Here is a 25,258-nt window from a genome sequence, read left to right as displayed (position 1 = left end):
ATAAGCTAATATCCAACTTCTTCACACCCTACCATCCGCCACCACCACTACCCGCCACCATCCATCATCCATCACCACCACCGTCCATCATCACCACCCACCGTCGGCCACTACCACCGCTGACGACCACCACCGTCGACCACCACCACCCATCAGCACCACCCACCATTCTCCACCACGAACTTTCACCACTTACCACCATCGTCTACCACCAATCGTCCACCACCACTATCACCATCCCTCACCACCCACTACCATAATTCCTACACCACCACCAATTTTTTTAGCAGTCTATAGACGTTAAAATACAAACAATGTTCTTCTGGCTTATTATAGAGGTTTGGTCCACATCTTCTTCTACAGATGTCTGCAGACGTGGTCCGCAGATTACAGACATGTTACCTTTGAAAAAACAAACAACACCTAACTCTCAAGAACCATTATAAAACTGTTTAGTAATCTTGTGTTAAATCATTATAAGGCCTGACTAATTAAAAGTAAGCCTATATATCATTCTACATGTCTCTAAAACTTAACCAGTAAGAGGCTCCTAAGCCATTAAGAGATGTTTTTGTGAACTAAATTCACTCTACCTCTGACTGATTCAAATGCAACGTCATAATGGAATTATTAAGAGGCCACCAAACAACCCCTAAATAAATGATTAAGCAAGCGACTGGTTCCCAAGTACATGCATCAAACATATTTATTTTACTTTAAATTTTGACTTTGTTTTGACCCCTATTGCCTTGATCCATGCACTATATGCGCCGTCTTGATATATTGGCAAACTAATATAAAATTTGGAAAAAGAAAGAATTTTGTGGAAGATCTAGATTATGACACTTCACATATGGGGGAATGTCGTGTCACATCTCGACCAAAAGCAACGAAACATGTCGAGGTGCGATGTGATTGTTTCAATGAACACGACACTATTAAAATGACAATATTTAAATAACTCATTCATTTCATTTAACATCATAAGACAACACATCTTGTTCATACAATACAAGAAAATACAAGGAAAATAAATAGTTCATTTAACTAATAATTTAAAGGTCCAAAATAAAAATAATGTCTTAAAATCTTCAATCAACCAATAATCATACCTGTAACATTGCATGAAATATATTATGTAAAAACAAATGTTGGTGAGCAGTTCCATGATTTCTGTATATATATAATATGAGAAAAATTCAGAACTCTTATGTGAAATCGTAAATAATAACAATAATTGTGGTATATAAATCTTAAATAAATGAGACTCATTTTAATAGCTAAAAACTACCAAATTACAAGGAGAAGCGTATGATCATACTTATTGAGGATGAGAATGAGACCAACCAACAAAAGCAATAAACATTTAGTAATTAGTCATATGAGGCCTATAACACACAATCGAGCAGTTATTCTAAGTAACACATAAACTAGAGTTTGCGGTTTGATAATCTGAGTCTTAAATCATTTTTGTTTAATTAAGTATGCAAGCTACCCCCAATATATAAAAGCGAAAACAGGGGTGGAATTACGCACTTGGACAAAGTGACGTCGATGAAGAAAACTTAGAATAATAATCTTCAATAAAGCGATCAGACGGTTAAACGTACATGTCCTATATTGAAATACCTTGAGTTAATGTTGAGTCATGAAGATGGAGTATAAATGGTATAAAATTTCATATAAACAAGGCTTGGGTTTTTAGGAGTTTAAGTTAAAATTTACAAGAATGCGGTTGAATAAAGTAAGCATAACATAAAGTGAGTTTTACATGAAACCGGGTATTTGATGTTTAGTTTTACTCAAGCTTTGTTAAGTTTTACATAAGGGAGTAGGTTTACTGCTAGTGTGCACGATCCCACTAATGTAAGCATCAAGATCCGACTTTTAAAGATTTTTTCAGTTTAGTGGGTTCGGGACTTGATAAGGTTCAAAACCCACATCCAACTTACCAAAATGTTCAAATATATGAATGACTTAAATAAAATCAGTAGCTTAAACAAGTTTGAGAATTTTTATTAATTAAAGTCCCAAACTCGGGTTAAGAGAGTGTAAGTTGGCCCGATCTTAGTATAAAACGAAGTTTGGTTCCGACATACCACAATCTTAGAAATATAGAGTGAAACATAAGTTACAAAGGTTAGGATAGATTTTTGGTGGTTTGAACGATGACTAGCTCGTTAAGACGAGTAGTTTGACTTTTACTTGGTTTTTACCTGAAACTTGGTTTAAGTCAAAAATTTTTCTAACACTTCCAAAATCTTAAGTAATATTAGTAATATAAAATAAAACAAAACTAAAAAGATAAGTTGAACTTTTGGCGGTTTGAACATTAATTAACTCGTTAAGACGAGTGTTCGGTTTTACTCGATTTTTACCCGAAACTTGGGTTCAAGACAAGATCTATTCTACACTTCCATAACAACCATATAATAACTATAATTTAAAGAAAAACTTAGATATAAAGTTTTTGATGCAACATGGTTGCTTAAAAGTTAATTAAAGTGCTTAAACGAGTGTCAGTTTGGTTCAGTCCTTGACTCGGTATGAGACCAAGGATGGTTACCACATGTCCAACACCATAGAACTAAAATATAAAGAAAAACTCAGATCTAGAATGTTTCATTCAACATGGTTGCTTATAAGTTAATTAAAGTGTTTAAAGAGTGTTCAATATTGGTTCGGTCTTTGACTCGGTATGAGAACGAGGATGGTTACCACATGTCCAAAACCATAGAACTAAAATAAAGTAAAATTTTAGATCTAAACTTAAACAAAAAAGTTTAGCGAGTAAACTTCTCGAAAATGGCCTAGACGGGCCTAAAATGTATAAATATGTGTTTGAATATACACAAGCCTTAAATAAAGATGAAAATGTTTTTCTCAACATAAAATAACTTAGAAAAACTAAAAATATCAAAAACATATACCCAAAATGGATAGAAATGCAAGATTCGGTTTCGTTGACTTTTAAAGTTAAACTTAAGCAAAACTAGCTAGAATAACTTGCAAGTTCAAACAATTTGGGAGGAAGAGAGGAATATGAGCAAGAGAAAATGGTTGAGATAGAGGGTTATTTATGAGGAATGACTAGGGTTTGAGAGATTGGATAAAACATTTATTAGTGGATAAACCGGTACACTTTGATTCTTTTGTTTAAATGATTTTTGATTTAAATAAATTATAACCAGAGATAAATACATGCTTGGAGGGTTCTAGAATAATTATGGGTTAAGTCTTTGTTGGTTTGGATGGTTACAACACTCGTTCGGGCCTTAAACGAGCTTAAACGTATCAAAAACGTTAAAAAATGACTTTTGACGCAGCGGGCTGAGGCCCGATCTACGCGCCACGTGAGGTGGGGGTTCTCGACCAAACTCTGTTTTTTTTTTTTTGGCAATTTTAGTCCATGTAGTTCATTTTAGGTCGTTTTGAGCACATAATAAGCGTTTTAAACAACGTTAAAGACTTTGGAATGAAACGAAAAATATGAAATATGATTATAACATAAAATTTATTATTTTATTAGTATCCAATGATACGAATGCCAAACGGGTAGGGTTTACAATACAAAAACAAAAACAAAAAACAAAAACAAATGCGAACCAGAAATGACGAATGCCACGTATAGTAACCTAGAAAAGCAAGAAAAATGTCATGAATTTATTAAGTGCCGAAGTTACGCTGAAAGGTATCCTAAAAGCAGTCCTTGACCTCTTATATTACAAGAAGCTGACAACAAAGATATGTTTTCTATGAAGATTGATAAACTATAATTAACAAACAATTTAGAAATAACCGACTTATATTATAACTAAAAAAATATAGCTCAAAAGCTGATTACAATAGCTTCGGTTGTGATGATGGTAATTGTAATATCTAACACTAAACGTGTTTACAACAGTCACCTAACTTGGTCACCAAGCATAATTTATGTCTCAACCATACAAATTGGCCAACAAGGTTAATTATGATCAACTTGGCCACCAAAGAAATGGAAAAAGTTTCATAATAACCCCATACTTTAACTGGCTTGATAAAATTTCTTAGGCTTGGTTCATCGACTTGTGACCTGAAATAGAATTTAAGCCAAAATTCACTCCCTTCTAATTTTTAATTATGGTCAGAAAGGTCTTTTAGTCCAAGCAACTCGCGCATAAGCCATAAGCTCAGCCATAAACCTCGTTATCATTATAGCAATCTCAGATATAATGAAAACATGATTTAATATGCTTTATTCGACTATGAAATACCGAGGGCGAGTGTGGACATGTTATCGACCTTCAACACAGCATTTTGCAATGTTGCTTCGTGCAACAACTCTCTGTGTAATACCCCGGCTAAAGCGGAATATGCCCGAGTGTGACGTACATATTGTTCAAAACACATGTGACACTATTAAGTGACAATATTATCATTAATTTATTCAAAGACATCAAGTACATAAGTTGTTGCAAATAAATAAATTATAATGAAAAAGAAACATTCAACTCTTATTTAAAATTTCCTAGGTATAGTGTCTTCATCCGTTTCATCCTCTAATAATTGCACCTATAACATATATATAAAACAAAGCCAACTAACTTAATAGTTGATGAGTTCACACATTTTAAATAGTACATAAAAACCATAAAATTTTCCCTTTTTCACTAGAAACATGGTCCTGAGTGCAAAAGGGGGGGGGGGGGGTTGGGGCGTACGATCATACTTATCGAAGAAATCCACACACGTAATATTTGAGCAAGTGTCAAGTAAGCACACAAGTCAATGATGCGAATTGTAGTTTGTAATATGAAACAATATATAAAAAGGTTTGGATATCATATATATGTTACCCCCAAAAATGGTAAAAGAGTAAAAAATGGGGTGTGAGAAACTCACATTTGATATCGGAGACAACTTGAAATAATAACTGAAAGTGAGTTAACAAATGAAGCAATTGAATCTCACGAAACTATAAATAATAACGAAGATACAAAATCAAGGATTAGATACCGGAGTTATAAAGTTAATTAACTTATGGCAAAAGGGGACTTGGAGGATTTCTTTATTTAAAATGAGTTTAACAAAAATGAATTAATGTTTATATAAATCATTTTATATTTATTAGTTGAAGAATGATTTGTAGATGAATAATTATAACTTATTAATATAAGATTAAATAACAATATCAATAACAATTTATGATTAAACGTTTTATTTTTATTCTAGTAACATAATTAATTAATTTACAAATTAATTAACTTAAATGTTTTGTATGAATTATTTTAAAAAAATTATAGATATTAGTTTATGTTGAAATAAATAAACAATAATTAATTATCTAGAGAAATCAACTATACTAGTTCTATTATAAGAAATCTTTAATTAAAACCATTTTGTATATATCATCTTATTTAAAATAAAAAGGTTTATAAGTTTATGATGATTAACGGATAATAACATCTAGATAATATTTATATTTGTTCTTACAAAATAACTAGTTTGACATAATATTTAGAAAATCAAAGTGTTTATCTTGGATATCCATGATCATAGTGATTTCTTATAACCAAAATATTAGATTTTTATGATAAAAGTAACATGATCATGAGGAATAACTTATGAACAAGTATGAACATTCAAGATAAATATCAAAACAAAAACTATAAAATGCATGAAACGGTAAAAACTTACTTGTTAGTGCTCTTAAGCTTCAGAAAATAATGTATTAAGGTGTGTAAAAGATGAATGATTAGTCCTCCTTTCATAGTGAATTTTTAGAGTGGTTATGCTTTATAGAATTTAAGAAATTAAATTATGTTTAATATAATTAATACACAAATTAAAAATAGTTTAATGAGGCATTCAAAAGGTTTAAATATTTTAATAAATTCTATTTAATTAATACATTCATTAGTTTTTATTAGTTAAGTAACATATGAAAATATGATGATGATGATGATGATGATGATGATGATGATGATGATAATAATAATAATAATAATAATAATAAAGTACCAGTAGTAGTAGTTAAATAATAATTCTAGTAAATTGCATGGGACATGTACATAAATATTTGATCTTGATTATGAATGTTTAAATGAGTATGTAATACTACAAGGGTGGTGAAAAGTATAATTGTATAGAAATGATCACATAAAATACATTAACGAAAATTGAGATTAATTATTGATATTATAAAATATATAAATTTAAATAGAAACAAAACCGAAAATTTAAAAGCAGTCGGGTTTTCGGGTTTAAAAATTAACGAATGTTACACTCTAAACCATAAGGCTTGGCATGAGGCTGTAGAAGCCACCATGTATTCGGTTTCACATGATGAAACTGCAACTGTCGCTTGATTTTGTGAGCACCATGTTATTGTCGATTTCCCGTAATAAAACACGTGCACGGTGGTGCTTCTACCATCATCCTCATCTATATTGTGAATGTTGTCACGATACCCAACAAGTCATTTGGGCCATTTCTTCTCGTACTTGATCCCGTAATTCGCCATGTTCTTCAAATATCTAATAGGTGTCGTATCACCATACCATGAGATTCTCGTGGGCGCACGCATCGATTAACAATACCCGCAGAGTACGCCATATCGGTTCGGGTGTGTAACAAATATCGTAAGCTACCCACCAAATTTCAGCACTCGGTTGTGTTGAGTTTGATTTCATTCTCGGCCTTCTAAAATTTCATGTCGTGATCCATAGGGACTTGAGACCGATTGTTTTGCATGTCGCTCTCTTTCAGTATTCTTTTGGCGTATCCTTCTCGTGTAATAACTATCACGTCCTCTCACTGGAATACTTCGATTCCGAGATAGTGGGTTAACTTCCTGAGATCCGACATCTCAAACTTGGTCGTTATACCCTTCTTGAAATTGCAAATTATATTCAAGCTTGGACATGTCACAAACAAATCATCCACATACACAACGACGATAAAAAAAATGTTTCCTACCCGTCTTTCGGTAAACCGACTGTTCATTGGAACATTTTTGAAACTTCATGTCTTGTATGATGTTATCACGCTTTGTGTTCCAAGCTCAGGGAGCTTTCCTTAACCAATAATGGCCTTTGACAACTTGTAAACTTTTGCCTCCTCACCCCTTTTCTCGTATCCTTCGGGTTGTGAAACGAACACAACTTCTTTCAATTTACCATGTTGAAAAGCCATTTTTACATCAAGATGGTGGATTTCCCACCTGTTTGATGCGGCTAATGCGATTAGTAGACGAACTGTTTGAATGTGTGCTACATGAGCGAAAACATCATCAAAATTAATCCCAGGTTGTTGAACGTAATCCTTTGTAAAACAACCAAGCTTTATACTTGTTTATCGTTCCATCCACATTTTGTGTAATTTTGAACACCCACTTCAACCAGTTACCTTTTACACCCTTTGAAAGTTCGACTAACTTCCATGTTTCATTCTTGTTTATCAAATCGATCTCGGTATTCATAGCACAAACCCATTCTTGGTTCGACTTAGCCTCAAAATTGCTACTCAGTTCACCACTTGCTTTAAGAAGTAATTGCTCATAATCGGAGTTAACATGTAAAACCGAGACTTAGGTAGAACATATTAGACCCGTTTGGGGGCTTTTTTTCATCCGCATGGACTTGTAAGCCATCACTCATTGACTAAACTTGCGAGTGGGCTGAAGATATATGCCAGTTATGACTCGGTTTGGAGCTTGGGCTACCTAGGTTACTTTCAAATGTCTCTTCATAAGTGGGTTTAATTTGACCATTTCCATTGTCGATCGCACCCCCAAACCATAGAAAACATACCCCGATCGTAGTCATTTATCTTAACTATCCTTACCCAATCCCACCCTTTATTTTCATCAAACACAACGTCCCGACTAACAACTATTTTTCGGTTGTTCATATCGAAGAGATGGTATGCTTTTGAACCCGTCTCTGTCCTGAGATACACGAGTTTTCTCGACCTATCATCAAGTTTCTTTAGATGTACATTATCAACTTTAGCATACGTGATGCACCTAAATATTCAAACATGTTCAATAATCAATTTATTTTTCTTGGACAGTTCATATGAAGTTTGATCAACCAACGTCCGGGTTGGGACCCAATTTATTAAGAATGTTGAGTGTCAGACCACATATCCTCACGTATAACTCGGTACCTGCATCGCCTTTAGAATACTTCGTACCGTCCTCATTAAAATTCAGTTTCATCTTTCTACCACGCCATTTAGTTGTCATATGTACGGGGCGGTTAAATACTGAATAATTCCATTTTCATCGTAGAACCGATTAGAATCACGTGAAGTGAATTCTCCTCCCCTATTGGTTTGAAGAGTTTTCATTGGTAAACCCACCTCCTTTTCAATTACGGATTTAAAACTTTTAATAATTTTAAACATTTCATCTTTTTCTTTCAATAAAAGCGTCCACATATACCGTGAGTAATCGTCTATAATAAAAAAGACATTCCTATTACCGGAGATAGTGGACGGGGTTATTGGATCACACAAATCTCCATGAACCAACTCCAAAGGTTGGGTTGCTGAAAACGAAGTTGTGGCTAGAAACGAACGCCTTGCTTGTTTACCAACTCATACAATTGTTTTTTTGTGTTCAACAAGTGGTAAACCTCACACTAGATCCCTTTTAGTCATCAATTTAATTAGCTCGAAATTGATGAGTCTGAGCCTTGCATGCCAACGCCCTGCATTATATTCGAAATATGAGTGCAAACACACGGGAACTCCAATCTTCATTCGTATTTTATAGAGACGGTTTGTGGATCTTGTGGCCTTCATGAGTAACCTTTCGTTCTCAACGTGCATGGTCAAAGGATCGTGTTTCATCCTAATGTCACATTCGGACTCCGATGATTGACCGAGACTTATTATATTATTTTTAAACTCCGGAATGTAATAAGTCTCGATTAGCATGTACTTTTCACCCGATTTTCCTTGGAAATGAATCGGCCCTTTTCCCTTTATTTGAACGTACGACCCATCTATGAACTTAACCCTCCAGGTTATATTCTCGTTTAATTTTAAAAAATGTAACCGGTTTCCTGTCATATGATTGCTCGCCCTATTATCCAAATACCATTCGTTATCTTCGACCCGCTTGGTCTCTTATTTATTCGGTATTAGATTTTGTTCATTTAGTAACACGACCTGGAAGCATATACACTACATCATGAATATTTTCGCTGGATTCCATTTTGTTTGCTTCTTTACTCTTTTAAACTCGGTTCGGGCAACTAGATGCAAAGTGACCAAACTGGTCACATCAATTACATAAAATTTTTTACTGATCTTTCTTCACCTTTTTCTTTTCCCCGACTCGATGACCCTTGTTCGGTACTAGGGGTTTGGTCTTGGCCATTAAATAGACCTTGACTACGACCTCGACCTCGACCTTATCGTCCTCTTCCCCTTTTAGATTCAAAATTTCTATAACTTAATTAATCATGTTTACCGAATAAAAGTTTACCCTGGTCATTCTTCTTCTGGGATTCACTCCTCATAGCCTCGGAATAACTCTACAACATCTTCAAATCCTGTTTTTTGGATCCAACACTTGCTCAAGCGAAGCAATCATCTGAATATACTTCGATCTCGGGATAATTTTGAGAAACCTCTTTACCAACCTCGCTTCATCTATAACTTCGTCGAGAGCCGCGGGTTTCGAGGCAATGCTCGATAACTTGCCCGCAAATTATCTATGGAATTTGACTCGTTCATCTTCGTAGTATAATATTCCATTGACAATGTTTGGAGACGTGCTTCCCAAACCCGTTAGGCACCTAAGTGTTGGGTTTTAGTCGAAACACACATAGCTTTAGCGGTTTCTTGATCTTCAGTTTACATGATTGAAACAACAAGACCGTAGCCATGCCGTTTTTTTGTTCATCGGAGACGCTCGGGTCGTAGTGTCCCAAACTTTGTGAACTCTTAGAATTGTTTTCATCCTCGTAACCCACACGGTATAGTTCACTGAAGTTAGCATTGCACATCGAATGGAAGACAACCCGCTCTATTTATCCTTTGGTGGCGGTGGTTTTAGAATCTGAAGTTATCGCGCTTCCTTTTTATTTTTTTATGACAAGTAGCAACTGGTCGAACTTACAGCCAAATAAAATAACCCTAAATAGTCAAACAACCCAAACTAGGTGTTTCTTGAATTATAATAATTCAAGGCCACACCAAATATCATAACCCTTGTTTTTTCTTTCTTGTTCGACTAATTAGTATGTAACCAAATAACTAAAGCAAACTATTTCAATTGGATATAATAATCTTTATCAAACACTTCTTTAGTTGGATTAAACGCATCAACACATATAATTTTAATCAGAGATCGAACCTAACTCGTCCGACATATAACATATAACGATTGAACATAACTAGCTCAACTGAAAGCAACAACAACTCGGCCTCTCTCCTTCTTGAAGGTGACGGACTTGCGATCGACCTAGTATCTCAGTCGATCATCGCAGGCCGAATGACGACGATGGCTTGGATCACGACCCTCCTTTGTTAACTAATTATTAATTATCGTGTTCTTGAACCGGGATCTAATACCAATTCAAGATTGATAAACGATAATTAACGATTGATTTAGAAATAACCGACTTATGTTATAACCAAAAAAATTTAGCTCAAAAACGGATTACAATAGCTTTGATTGTGTCACACCCCGACTTAGGGCTTAGGCGTGTGACCAATAATTGGTACATGTTTTGTAAATATATCAGAGTTTATGGTTTAATTTTAGCAGAAGACTTAGGTTGATATAATATTAATTTACATTGAAAATTTACTTAGGAATTCAATACCCAAGTATTTGTTTACAAAATACATGTTTCATATTTCAAGGATTTAATATCAAAAGTTGAGCCATCTTGTTACGCGCTTCTAACTCCATGACGACTCCAATCCTTGCTACTTCATATAAATACTTAGTTACCTGCATTGGGTTGGAAAAATACATCAGCTATGTGCAGGTGAACACGTATGACTCCAAAAATATTTAAATAACAGTTACAATACAAATATAGTTTTTGTACACTCAGCAAAAAGTATTTCATTCCTGGGATTTGTACCACTATCCTACACACACAAATGTGTTCCCCGAACCACGTAACCCTTAATGGAGAACTAGTTATGACTGTTAGCCCGCGACCACGTAACCTTTGACTGTTTAGGCTGAACAGTTATGTTTGGATCCAGAAACATGTGTAATTGGTCTGAGTTGCTTTTATTTTCTACTTTGTATTGTAATGTTTTAGAGATCACATTATCTCATGTAAATGTTACCCGTTCATCTTATCGAGTATAAATATGTTTTGACTGTTTGTAAAGGTTAACGTATTCACATGTACCGTCGGTGTGCATTTGAAACCTTGATTGAATATGAGAATGATTTTAACCTATACATGAATAGGTTTGTACAAATATTTGAATGTGATGTGATCCAAATTCTACATATTTTATACAAATATTTCCCATCATTTTAAATATTTATTCTTAGTTTTTTATTGAATTTATACCATACTTACCATATTTAGATGTAACTTTTAAGTAATAATTATTATTTAATGTTAACTTGAAATTAAAGTGTGTCTACTAGTGCCATGGGTATACTCTAACCTATACATAGGTTAAAGTGACATGGCATTTTAAATTAAAGTGTGTCTACTAATGTCATGGGGTATACTCTAACCTATACATAGGTTAAAGTGACATGGCATTTTAAATTAAAGTGTGTCTACTAATGTCATGGGGTATACTCTAACCTATACATAGGTTAAAGTGATATGACACTTTAAAGATGGATTAAACCACCCCCCACTTGTGTTAAGTGTGTTAAAATGGCCCATAGGTTATGCCTTTAAAGGGTTAAAAAGAACAATATGCATTAGTTATGTATTAATTACTAATTGATTTGTTATATTAATTATGTGTTAAATGGGGGTTAAACCATTTCCTTTGGATGACATAGATGGGTTAGAGTATATCATATGGTCTAATAGCATGCGTATAAACATGCAGGTGAGATGTGTTTTGTTTTAAAACCTTTGGAGTTAAAGTATTAATTATTAATTTATTTGAAGTTTTGTAGGTGAAAGAAAACTGAATAAAGAATTGTCACCGTCAACATGGGTTTGGTGAATTGGATATTATTAAAAGCCCACTTAATAAAACTTGAAAGCCCTTCTTCGATGAATAGGCGGTGGAAATTGAAAGTATAAAAAAGAGGGTTTTAACCTACTGTGAAGGAGGGGGCCACCCCTCGTTAAACAAGGGTCTACGATTTGAAGGTGAGGGAATCGGCAGAGCTTGAACTAATTGTAAAAAACAAAAGAAATCAAGCACCAAGGCAGGTTGCTCTCAAAAGTCTATGACCAGAAGAAGTTGAAAAGAAATTTAATTAAGCAGGCGGATACACAGCTCAATAATTTATGCTTACAGGCTAGTAGCTCAACTATTATTATTATTTTCGATGAACCGTAATACTTGTTTAATCTTTGTTTCATCGAATATTATGAGTAGCTAAACTGTTATACTACCTGGGTTTGAATGAATATTTTTTAGACTCGTATTATTTTCAGTTTTGGATTATTTATTGATTGGTTCATGCTTTGGTAAAGTTTTTATTTTATTTAGTTATGATGCTTATGCGTATTTGGTATTAATTTATTATCAATTTGTTGTTCCATATGCGTCTTTGTGAATGTCTTTCATGTATGGATGCATATTAGGTTGCTTACTGTGTGTTTGTAACTACTTTATGGTTTATTGTTAATGTATTCCACAGGATACCTTATATTCTGTCACTTGAGAGACCGAGAGGTAATTAAGTGTCGCCTGTTTTGGTCTTTTGCGGGGTTGGGTAGTGATTGCACGAGAGTGAGTTACCCTAGATTCCTTTAGATTCTTACAGATCCGAATTCTAACCGAATTCAATAAAAATACCTCTTTACGCCTTAGGGTGTTTTGTGATTAGAGAGACCGGAATGTGATTTAGTCTTTGGGTACCTTAGCATAGTTAGGTAAGGTGAGATTGGGAGGTGATCCAAACCATTTAACCGTTGAGCTTTACATGATATTTAGGGTTCTTAGGTATTGTTGGTGAGATCGGGAGGTGATCTAGCTTACTTTAGTTATTCCTTAAATTTCATATTTTTAGAATACGGTACCAATCATAAATCCAATTTCGAAAGTTTACGAGTTAACTAGTAGGATTCCTTACCTAGGTAGTTGTTTCCCCTATTTGAGTTCTAGTTCTATTTGTCTGTGTCTAGTTTAGAGTAACTATTATTTATTTTATATTATTTAATATTTAATAATAAAAAAAGACAAAAATCAATAAAATCAATTTATTTAAGTTATTAGCCAGAGTCTAGTTTAGGTGTCGCTAGTGTCCTGTGGGTTCGACATCCGAACTTCATTAGGCTTTACTACAGTCGATAGGTACACTTGTCTGTCTAGTGGTCTAGCATTAGGATAGTCTAGATTTATAAATTTAAAACTAGAGTGTCTAGGTTATGTTAAGTTTTTTAATAGACCGTTTTGCACATCAGAATGATGTTTCTTGATTAATCTATTACCCTTAAGCTTAACCTTGAAATCGTTTATCACTTTGTTTGTGAATGAAAACACTTTGTTTTATGTGACGTTTGATATAACATGCTTTGGCTTAATGGGTTCTAACACGTAGGTGAGTTTCTCGAGGTAAGTAAACGGGTCCCACGGTTGATTGAGATTTGTACGAATTACTTTACCTTAGGCAAGAAACTCACTACTAGTGATATCCCCCTTACAGTTTACTACATGCCCGTCAAAATATATCTTTCTTAACATTACTTTGTTAAGAAGTAACGTTTATGAAAACTTTGTTTGTGAATGTTTATAAAATATGCTCAAGCTTAAAGGCCATAGCCTCGATTGATGTCTAAGCTATAAATAAATATCTTAAACATAACCCCTACCTTAGAACAAACACTCGGAATGATAATACTAAAAAGAGCGATGACTTGTCGGTAGGATCTTGATCTACTCGCTTATATGATTGATAACTCGATTATAACTTCGTTACTTGCACAAACTTCAAGAATACGGAACGTCGGCTCACTACAACAACCGAGCACGCTTTCCCAGGTTAAGTGTGTGTAAAATGAAGGTGATTTTGGGATGAATTGGGTTCAATCCCGTAACCCCCTTTATAGGCGAATTTCATCACCCGTCCCGATACGCGATGTGGTTCCTTTAGCCCTGTCGCATAGCGCGACGCCGCAAGTTATGCCGCCTTACCACGTTGTGACACGTGTCCTGTCAAATTGTGCCACGTGTTGACACGTGGTTGGACACGTGTACCCGGCTAATTAACAAGGTCTTCGCGTTACGCGATGGTCCTATAGGTTTGAGCCATCGCGTATCGCTACGCCGCCCAGATGTTGGACTTTGTGCAAGTCCATCGCTATATGCGATGGGCCTTATGATTACCCCTTCGCGTATCGTGATGTCTCAGAAGCTGCCGAATTTTCGTTTTAAGTCCCTAGACTTTAAAGTTAGATATTTTTGGCTAAATCCTATGAGGGTATTTTTGGTGGTGTTACAGATTGTGATAATGGTGATTGTAATATCTAACACTAACTTTGTAGATGTGTTTATAGTAGGGGTGTTCAAAAATCCGAATCCAAAATATCCGAAAATCCGTATCTGAAATATCAAAAAATTCGGATTCGAATAGAAATTCTGCGATATTTCGGATATCATAACTATTCGATATATTAAATTTAATATATATTTTTTTATTTACAACTATAACACTTACAACCCCTTCTCAAAACTCCAACCTTTATCTCAAAACATTAATTCCTAATTCAAAACTCCAGCCTCTATCTCTATCTCAGTTCTTCTTTTTCTCCCTTACAACTTCCATCTCTATCTCTGTTTTTCAGCCCAACAAGCAACACCGCAGCAACTCGCCTCCATCTCCCCGTTGTCTCACACTCTCCGGCCATCCACTACAGCTCGTATTAGACGCTCTGGTCACCAATCACCAGTCACCAGCGACCATCCACCACAACTCGTCTCACACTCCCGCACGTCGGCCATCCAACACAACCCTCGCCAGTCGTGTTTAATTTGAACAATGGATTGTATGTTATTTGATTGTTTGTTTGTATTTGAACAACTTTTGTATTCTTGAGATGTGTAAGTTTAACATAATTTTTTTTCTTCAGATTTTCGGATATCCGATTCACTATCCGATCGGATATCTGAAATTTCAGATTCGAATTCGGAAAGGTCCGAATTTCTGAAGTTCGAATATTTGAAACATTGGATATCCGGCTTTGAACACCCTTAGTTTATTATAGTCACCCTACTTGGACACAAAGCCTAATTTATGTCTCAACCACCCAACTTGGCCAACAAGGTTACTTATGACCAACTTCACCACCAAGGAAATGCTAGAAAGTTTTATAATACCCCTTAGACTTTAACCAGATTGTTAAAACCTTTTGGGCCCGGTTCACCAACTTGTGACCCGAAATAGAAACTATCTAGCATTCCACAATATGAATCATTCATTCTATCATATGATAATAAAGTCACAATAAGAGTATACTATAACCTAATTCAACTTGATCAAATGAAATGAAACATAATGAGAGATCCGTATTTCATAAAATGACAATGATTCTGTAAGTACGTAGCAGAAATAACAATCTCAAACTAGGTTAAATAGCTTGGGGGAATAAGAAAGCAAACGAGCCTTCCATCCCAAACTAAACGAGCCTTCACCAAATCAAACAAATTATGGAAATTTAAATTTCATCAATAGCAAATAAGTTAGTTATTTAAGTGTTTAGCTTATTAAGAGATTAAGTTCTTTTTTTTTGGAATGGCCAACTAAGAACGCCGGGTACTCCGTACGCGGCCCCCATTGGTTAAAGGTAGCCCGAGCCGGCCACGAATCCGGACGGACGGAGCCCCTAGCGGTCCACCTATTGAGGGATTCCCCGGATAAACCCGACCCCCACGCCCGCCAAACGGCACGACAGCGAGGAGCCGGTAAAACTGTGTGAGATCAGGACTCGAACCCTGGCAAGCCAGGGTTATCCCTCATATCTCCCATATAAATTGGTGATAGTGAGGTTTGAACCCCCTACCTCTCACTAGTAAAGTGAATACTCTACCATTGAGTCACATCCAATTGAGTTCTTACGTGAACAAACTCTGAGGGTGCTAAAAAAATTCTCTCCTTTCCCTATTGCTAGAATAAAATAGACTTGTTCAAGATAAAAGCATGTAATCGATTGCATCAATAATTTGAAAAATGTAAACAATTCTATATAAATATATAAGAGCATCATTAGTTGGTAAATTTCTTCTTGTAACGTTTATAAGACGCTGTTGGTAGGTTTTGAAATATTGTGAAAGTGATGATTAAAGAAAGGATCGCTTTTGCCTTTTCCCTTTTCTTCTTTAACTAGTAAGACTTAATCAAATAATTATCAGCAAACAGGTTCTGTTCTAGGTGTAACCCAATGCTTTTTTATTGGAAATGTCGTCGGTTTGAGTCTCACTCATAACAAAAATGTTGTGTACGAGCCAAAAGTTTTACCATAGTGGGCCTTCGAATGACGGTTTTTCTTTTTCTTTTTTTTTTCTTTCTAAAATTAGTGGGCTAGATCACCAAAGCTATTAATAAATTCGGGAATGAGTGGTCGTTTGCCACTGGATATACCCATATGGTGAGCGTTTGTTCATCATTTAAAAAACCGAATAATTATTAAAGCTAAGGAAAAAGAAACGAAGAAGATATAATTTTATTTTCTGAATAGACATAAGCTCATTGGTATAAGGTAAAATCAACCAAACGATTAATTAATTATCTAATTGTTTCTTCCGAAATTAATAACTCGCTTAATATAAGTTACAATTTACTTGATCACCTTGTTTAGCATTTAATATTGGCGAGATTCTTTAAATTATTTTATCAAAATATTATCTTTATAATAAAATAATAATTGTTTACCTCTGGCTTAAAGGAAAATGTTAAAATACAAAAAGATAAAAATAAGAAGTATGAAAAAGATTTGTGGTCTACAAAAACTAATTAAAAAAAAATTCAAGAAAAAAAATCATAAATCAAAAATATAAATTATAAAACGAAAAAGTAAGAAAAAACTAAAATGTTTCATCCGTCTTTCTTTATAAAAAAACAAAATATCGAGGAAAAAAGACACAATAACGAAAATAAACAAAAATACAATGATAAATAAAAAGACACATCAAATCGCAAAATATCACGCAATGAAGAGCAAAATTAACATAATGTTGAGTAATATAGCACAATATCAAGGAAAAAAATACACAATCAATAACAAAAATAAAAAAAAAACATAACGATGAATAAAAAGACACAATGATATTTTTTTCCTTAACATTGTGGTTTTTTTTAGTGTGAAAGACCTGAGAAATATTTTAGTTTTTTTACTTTTTGATTTATATTTTGACTTTTGAGTTATTATTATTTTTTTTGTTATATTTCTTAAAGAGTTTGTTTTATATGAAACCAAAAGTCATTAGTGCATGGGTACAAGAGGGTAGAAATGAGATGGCAGTGCGTGATTAACCAGTGCATGGGTAATACCTATAAGTGCCCCTTCCACTCTTAGAATAACTTGAACCTTAGCTTAAATACGCTTAAAATATATAGAATAATCTATTGATGCAAAATTTGTTCACTACTTTCTTATAAGATGAATGTGATCTCTTATCGGATAATTAATTTCGTATATAATCAAGTGATGCTCGCACTAATTAAACATATAATATAATTTGATGTAATCAAGTAGCATATTGGCAAAAAATTATTTTTGTATTTTATTTTCTTCCTATCAATTATTTGAAACATCATGATATATTCTTCACCAACAATATTAAATCCATGGGTAACGTAACATATGTCTTCAATTATTTGAGTATTTTCATTTATTCATACTATCATAATGATGGAATACATATATGAATAAAACTCCCTCTCCCTCTCCCTCTCCCTCTCCCTCTCTTCTAACAAGACTACTTTTTTTAAAGACTTTCTCATGTGTTAGGTCTATGTATTCTTTAATTTCAAAAGCATCGTCATGTAAGAATAAGCAAATACATTGTATATTTATTATATGACCATTATTGTCTTTTTTATAATAATAAATTAAAATAATTAAATTATACCTTGTAATATATTAGTTTGATAATTGTTGATAACCATATTACCCTTATGAGCTAATAAATGGTTTCCCCTTCGGTGTATATAAGAGAGGAAATAAACTAACATCATAACATAATCACAAACACATAAATTTTGTGACCATCTTTCTCTCCCCAAATCGGTTCCCTCAAGCACCCTGATCTCCACCGTGAACTATACATCCTAAAGTGGAACTCGATCAAGCTGACAATTATGTCATATACATTCTTCACTGCTGCAGTCACCGCTCTCTGCTGCAATGGGTTCATAGGTTTAACATTATATTCATGTTTTGTATTACTATCATGAAGAACTAATCAACATGTGGTATCAGAACGATGCTGATTAATCAATTGTTCATGTTTTTCCCATAAATCCGGAATTAAATCGGAAGACACAGACTAAAATTTGATAAAACCTAAACTTAACTTTGGTAGTCATTATTAAAACATATTTGGGTTTAGGTTTAATAATGAAATCATATTTGGATTTAAAAACATACGGGTTAACTAGTTTTAATAAAATTGAACTGATGTATTTGAAGCTATCTAACATACAGATTATTTGAAAATATACATCTTTTAAGCATCAAATAATCTCCAAAATAATCTATTTTATTATAATATTTAGTTCAAATAGCTATTTATTATGCTATTTTCTATTTTTAGGTTTATTTCAACCTCAAATGAAGAAATGATTAGATACATGAAGAAAAGTAAAGGAAAAAAAAAAGAATGAGAAGCAAAGCACGCCCCTGTGCCTCACTGACAACGCCCCCATGGTCACCTTTCTAGAAGAAGACAAAATCTGATTAGCAAAACACGGGGTCATGCCTCATTGACCTGTAAGGCCCCGTTACCGGTGCCCTACATTGGACGTTGGATTTACTCATAAACACAGTTCTAAATATCAGAGTTAATTAAAACTTTACGCGAAATATAAATCTTTCATAAACATTACATAATAAATCATAACTTGTCTGAAAACATTCTTGTCTTTTAACAATTAAAACATTAAATATAAAACATTATAAGTCTTCAGATGCTAGACTCTTATTCTTCTGCCATGTGTCCCCGCTCAAGCCAGCTGTCTCATCCTACTCACCTGCGTGCATACTAAAAGTCAGCTACGTTGAGTGAGTTCTAGTTAATCACATATCATACAATACATACACTTACCTTCAATCATGCAACCGAAGATACATAATAATTACTTTACTTATTTACTTTCATTACATAACTTCATACACACATACATACTTTATTACTTTCATACTATATATTTTCTGTCATTTCTATCTCAGATATTATTAGGGTCTGATCCCTTCCTTTTCTATCTCAGATATAATTAGAGTCTGATCCCTTCCTTTTCTATCTCAGATATTATTAGGGTCTGATCTCTCTTTCCTTTGTCTATCTCAGATATTATTAGGGTCTGATCCCTTTCTTGTCTATCTCAGATATTAGTAGGGTCTGATCCCTCTTTACTTCTCTATCTCAGATATTATTAGGGTCTGATCCCTTTCTTCTCTATTTCAGATACTATTAGGGTCCGATCCCTTACTTCTTCATCTTCATACATTCCGTCTTTACATACCCGTAACATACATATACTTTATTTAATCATTTATACATACTCATATGTTGTACATATATATATCATACACATTCATCTTTCATATACATACCTCCCTTGTCAATACGCGCAATATCCGAAGATCGTTCACGTACCGACAAGCTTTCATTCACATTTATAACATAATAACTATCATACATGGCATATACTTACCATTTAAGGTAAGTGTATTAACTATCACATCGAGTATGCACACAACCCCGAAAACACGAGAAAATGGGGCTAGAAACTCACCTGAACTCGGTTACGTTCACCGTTAATTGTTATTCTTTTCTTGATATGTGCACAACTAACTATATAATAATTACATGTATCAACTAACCATCACTAATCATACCGTACTTCTAGTTTAATTATAACCCTCAATGAACGGGGGTTCGGGGGCAGCGCTTAGCGGGGTGAAAGGGGCAGAGCCCCTGGCTGGGGTTATTTCTATTAACTGTCTTAACACATTTTCCATTAGGATTTTAAATTATTTTCTAATTCGTTAACTCATTCGTTATAGCGAATTTCCTCTGATTCGTTATGTAATCTTCCTTAATTCGTTATCCTGATTCGTCCCTTATCATCATCTGATTCGTCATTCCAATTCGTCATATGAACCTGACTTGATTCGTTATCTTAATCATAACGAATTGGCGAGTAACGAATCACCTGATTCGTTGTCTGGTTCGTTATCCTAGTTCGCTAGCCTAATTCATTATCTTGATGTGACCTGATTCGTTATCTTAATATAACGAATGGGGTAGATAACGAATTAAAGGCTCATTCGTCATCAAGTCACACGAATGAGTCCATTCGTTATGAACGCGTAACGAATTGATCAGTCATAACGAATCATCCCTGTTCTTATCCAGACTTTGACTTAGGGTCAAAGTCAAAATTGCCAAGAACACGAATTACTCAAAATATACCAGATATGCAATTAAACCTTCGATTCTCAATGAAATATCACGATTTAGGTATCAATGAACTCGGAATCATAGCGCTTACAAACCCTAGGTGTCTAATCGGCCAAATATTCGTGTTTAAAGGGTGCGATTTGAGCATATATACATACGGCTCGTTTATCTAATAATTAAACCATCAAATGTTATCGAATTCCAATAAGGTTTGATGCATTGGGCTTGTTTTTACCATTTAAACATAGATCTAAGATTTCTAGATATAAACCGTACCTAAACAAACAAGTTCTCGATATAAACGTACCTTAAGTGAGTGGAACTACGAACACGGTCAAGTCTTGATGTTGGTTTGGTTCGTCACGACGATCTAGCACCAACGAGTTCGGGTTTCCACCTTCGGATATTGGCTCAGGATCTAGGATGGTGTTTGTGTGTGTTTTGATGGTGTAGGCTATGGTGTAGGGATGGATAAAGATGGAAAGGTTTCGAGTTAAAGGGTTATTTATACTCCCTTAAGCCCATGGACCTAAGGCCCATTCCATATCTTATTCCATCTTTAAAGTCCAAGCCCATCATTTTATAGTTTATTTACCTAAACCGACACACGACACTTTATTGAATAAACGAAACTTCATTTATTTATTATAATAAAAAGTAGGATGTTACATAACCACACCCCTTTGGTCACCTTTCCAAATAAAGACAAAATATGGTGAACAAAACATTGGTTCGTGCCTCACCTAGCATGCCCCCGTGGTCACCTTGAGATAAAATACAAGAAATTAGCAGCCAAAACATGGGGCACAACCCCATGTAACACGCCCACCTGCTTAGTCATCGCATGTACTATCTTCCAAGCATTAAATGAACATGCAAAATGATCCACGGGGCTGTGCCTGACTGCCCAGACATCTTATAAATAGCATGCATTTCTCATTGCTTCGGGTGTGCCTAGAGAGTCTTTTGGGAAAGTTTCTCACATAAAAACACACACTTTAATCTCAATTTGAAGATCAAAGAAGGTGTTTGAAGGCTTGGAAGCTTCCATCATCATATAAGAGAATATATATCACTAATTGTGATTAGGTTGTACAATTCAAGGTTGAAGTTGTTTCCGGGTAAACTAAAGAGTAAATGGATGGGTCCATATATCATCACAAGAGTGGGTCAGTTTGGTGATGTGGAGATAGAAGATGTTCAAGACAAAACGAAACAAATGGTGAACGGTCAAAGACTTAAACCTTACTTGTAAGGAAAAGACATCAATGTGCTCGATGTGGATAAGGTGAGTTACTTGTTAAGATCACCGGATGAGGAAACAAATTAAGAGGCCAAGGTATGTTGTATATTTTAGTTTAGGTTAATTTAGTTTTTATTAAGTTTGGTTTTAAAAATTACCATTCTCGTCTTTAAGTAAGTTCGACTCAAGTGCTGAAAATTTTAACAAATTTCTTTACCGTGTTGGGGACAACTCGGATTTTTCAAGAGGGGTAGGGTAATTTTGTAATTTTTGGTTTTTGTAGGTTTTTGTTTGTGTTTTTATAATGATTTAAAAAAAATTAATTAACCTACATGGGCCATCGTAACTTACGATACCCACTGTAAGCTACAGTGGGATATGAATAACCCACGCTGGCCAGGAACTGTCTTACGGTAGGAAATGTTGAACCAAGGCCACAGTAAGCTACGGTGGACACCGTGTCCACCGTAGCTTACGGTGAACCCTGGAGCTGGGCGACGGGTTACGTGCTGTATATAAAAAAATTTATTTTATTTTCACATTTAACCTGCACAACACACGAGATTCCTATCTCTTTCACCACTCATTCCACCATCATCTTCCTCATCTCTTCAAAACATTTAAACCCTAACTCTCACTTCGTACCATCATAACTTTTCACTTCTTAAACAATTTAATCGATTTTTGGGTCTAAATTGGCTAGAATTTCACAAGGGTTTCAATTATACCATTGTATTTGAAAGAATATCTCATTTTGCTGGTCTATTTTGGACAATTAAGTCCGAAAATTTGTGGGTTTTGGTTTATTTTGAAGCTTTGTTCATCTTCATCTTCAACAACACCAAGGTATGTAATTTATTTCATTCTTATTGGTGTATTGCAATGGAATTTTAAGTTGTTCATAATTGTTTCTAGATCCACACTTGCTTGAATTGTTGAAAAATATGAATAGTGAGTTTGAATGGGTTATGGTTGAGGATGATTAGTATGATTTTAAACATAATTATGGGCATATTGTTGGTCATATAGTGGATATAATGTTAAAATTTTTTGAAATTGTTTGAAAAATTGAATAATATGTCTAAGTAGCATCTTCAATCATAATGTTAAGCAAGTGTGGGGATGTTTAAGGTTGAAAAGTGAATAACTTGCTCTTTTGTTGTTGTTTGTGTGTTCAGAATGGGTCGAAAAGGGAAAGAATCGGTTGGGTCTTCAAGCAATCCTGCGGATCAACCAAAAAGAAGAATGTTAGTTCTTCAAGCGGATATGGACGAAGAGGAAGAAAATCAAATAGGTGAAAAGCCAATTTGGAAGTTAGGGTCTTTGGCAGATCAACCTCAGGAATGGAAAGCGGCACTATTTCATGAGCAAATGAACTCGTTGAGGTAGAGAACTGATGCGTTTATTTGTGAAAAAGAAGTTAGAGAAGAGGATTTTGGTCCATTAGGGGTTACCGATAAATTCAGAGAGTTAGGTTGGGAAGCAACTCTGAAGTGTTATGATAAGGAGTCAACTAACCTGTTCGATGCAGAGATACAAGAATGGATGGCTACCTTACGACGGGTTACAGGTAACCATCTATCAAAGGACAAGTTATATGGCACTGTGAATGGGATTCAAGTGGAAATGTCATTTGATAGTTTGAAACGGGCGGCGAAATTTGATAGTAAACCGCATAACCGGTATATGTTTTCAAGTTTGGATGATTTGTATTTGGCACCCGAGAAGCACCCGATGAGGAACACCATGTTAGATGATCTGTTTTTGCCCGGGACATACGCCAGGAAGTTGTACCAAAAAAATCTGAGGATGGAAGCAAAATTGATGTTAAGGATAAGCATCAATAACATCATCCCGCGTCGGGATGATAGGGTCGAGGTACGATATCCCGGAGTTCCAATATTATACACGATGTTACATGGATCACCGCTTATTTCATATCTATTTTTGGTAATAAGTAATATTTGGATAAGCCGAAATAGTGTGGATCGGAAGATCTTACCGCATTGTCGATTAATCACGGCATTGTTTAAGAAATATAGGGCTATTGGTGTAGGTGATAAGGGTTCTTACAAGAGGTTCAAGCCATTCGACATTACACATTTGGGGTCCCGTTGGGTATACTCACAATCCGAACAGTGCCATAAGTTGAAAAGTGATGGAAGGAGATGGAGAGGATTGAAGGAAGATGCAAGACCATTGAATGTGGGTGAAGCGGATGACCCGGAAAGTGAATATGAGGTAAGTGGTGATGAGGCGTATCAAGATGATCCAAATGTAGCTCACATGGAAACAGATCACGCGGGACCGAGTTGGGATGAAAGGAAACCGGGATGCAATCGGGTTATGTGGGAAGTGCATTTGACTATGCACAAAGGCCATATGATTCGAATTGGGCTTATCAAGGAACGATGCAAGAGGTGGTAGAAAGACAAAGACCGACTACGTTTGGGAATTGGTCCGAATCTTCCCAAACCATTTTTGATCAACAAACTTTCATGGGGGCGAGTATGGAAAGGGCATTAAAGCAAAATTATGATCGACAAGAGCAGTGGAACCGAACCCATGCATATGCCCTTGAGAATGACATGAAAACCGATACCTTGATGATCGTTATCAACGGATGCATGACCCGTGGCATGTGGGACATCCGGTTGTGGCCGACCCACCATTTGTGGACTACACCACTTTGCCACCTTATGATGGTAGTGTGTCATACCCGACACCACCATTGCATCATTCCATGTGGGTGGACCTAAATCAAGGCTCTAGTCAAGGTACCTCGCAACAGTAACGAGGCGAGCAAGGTGGTGATGATCAAGGCACATTTGGATTCGGTGAGTTCTCGGATGTGATGACATCCATCTTCGGGCCGGCCCGACCGCCTTACTTCTGATGGAATCTCGTGTTACCAGGTGAATATCGATCCGACGATATTCAAAATGATTTGAATCTCATCAGCTCCATCCAAATTTTAGGTAATCTCGTCTTCCCCAACCAAGTTTTAGGAAATCCCGTCTACTTCGTCCATTTTTAAGAAAAAAAGTTTTGTCATTTTCCTTTAAATTATTTCTCTCTCTTCCTAATTTTTCTTTATCATCTTCATAATCTTTCTTCCTCGTCTTCCTTAAAAAAACCTCCCACAATGTAAACCGGATTAGGCTCCAACGAAGTTTGAACGTTTCCGGCGATAACAATCAAAGCCTAATAAATCCGTCCATTGGATTCGAT

General features: G+C 35.1%; 1 protein-coding gene and 1 pseudogene across 1 annotated transcript in view; one reads left to right on the top strand and one right to left on the bottom strand.

The window, feature by feature from the left end:
• The window catches only part of LOC143622254 (GRAS family protein RAM1-like), a 97,518-nt gene that overhangs the window by 9,878 nt on the left and 62,382 nt on the right, over positions 1-25,258 (bottom strand). The gene's annotated exons all lie outside the window — the stretch shown is intronic.
• LOC143622224 (uncharacterized) overlaps positions 24,651-25,258 on the top strand; it is a 3,507-nt pseudogene continuing 2,899 nt past the window's right edge.

The sequence above is a fragment of the Bidens hawaiensis genome, unplaced genomic scaffold, assembly GCF_021521415.1.
Source record: "Bidens hawaiensis isolate Kalapana, Puna unplaced genomic scaffold, B.hawaiensis_p1.1 tig00003115_1, whole genome shotgun sequence".
Lineage (NCBI taxonomy): Eukaryota > Viridiplantae > Streptophyta > Magnoliopsida > Asterales > Asteraceae > Bidens > Bidens hawaiensis.
Note: the sequence above shows the minus strand (reverse complement) of the source record. Positions and strands in the feature narration are given on the sequence as shown.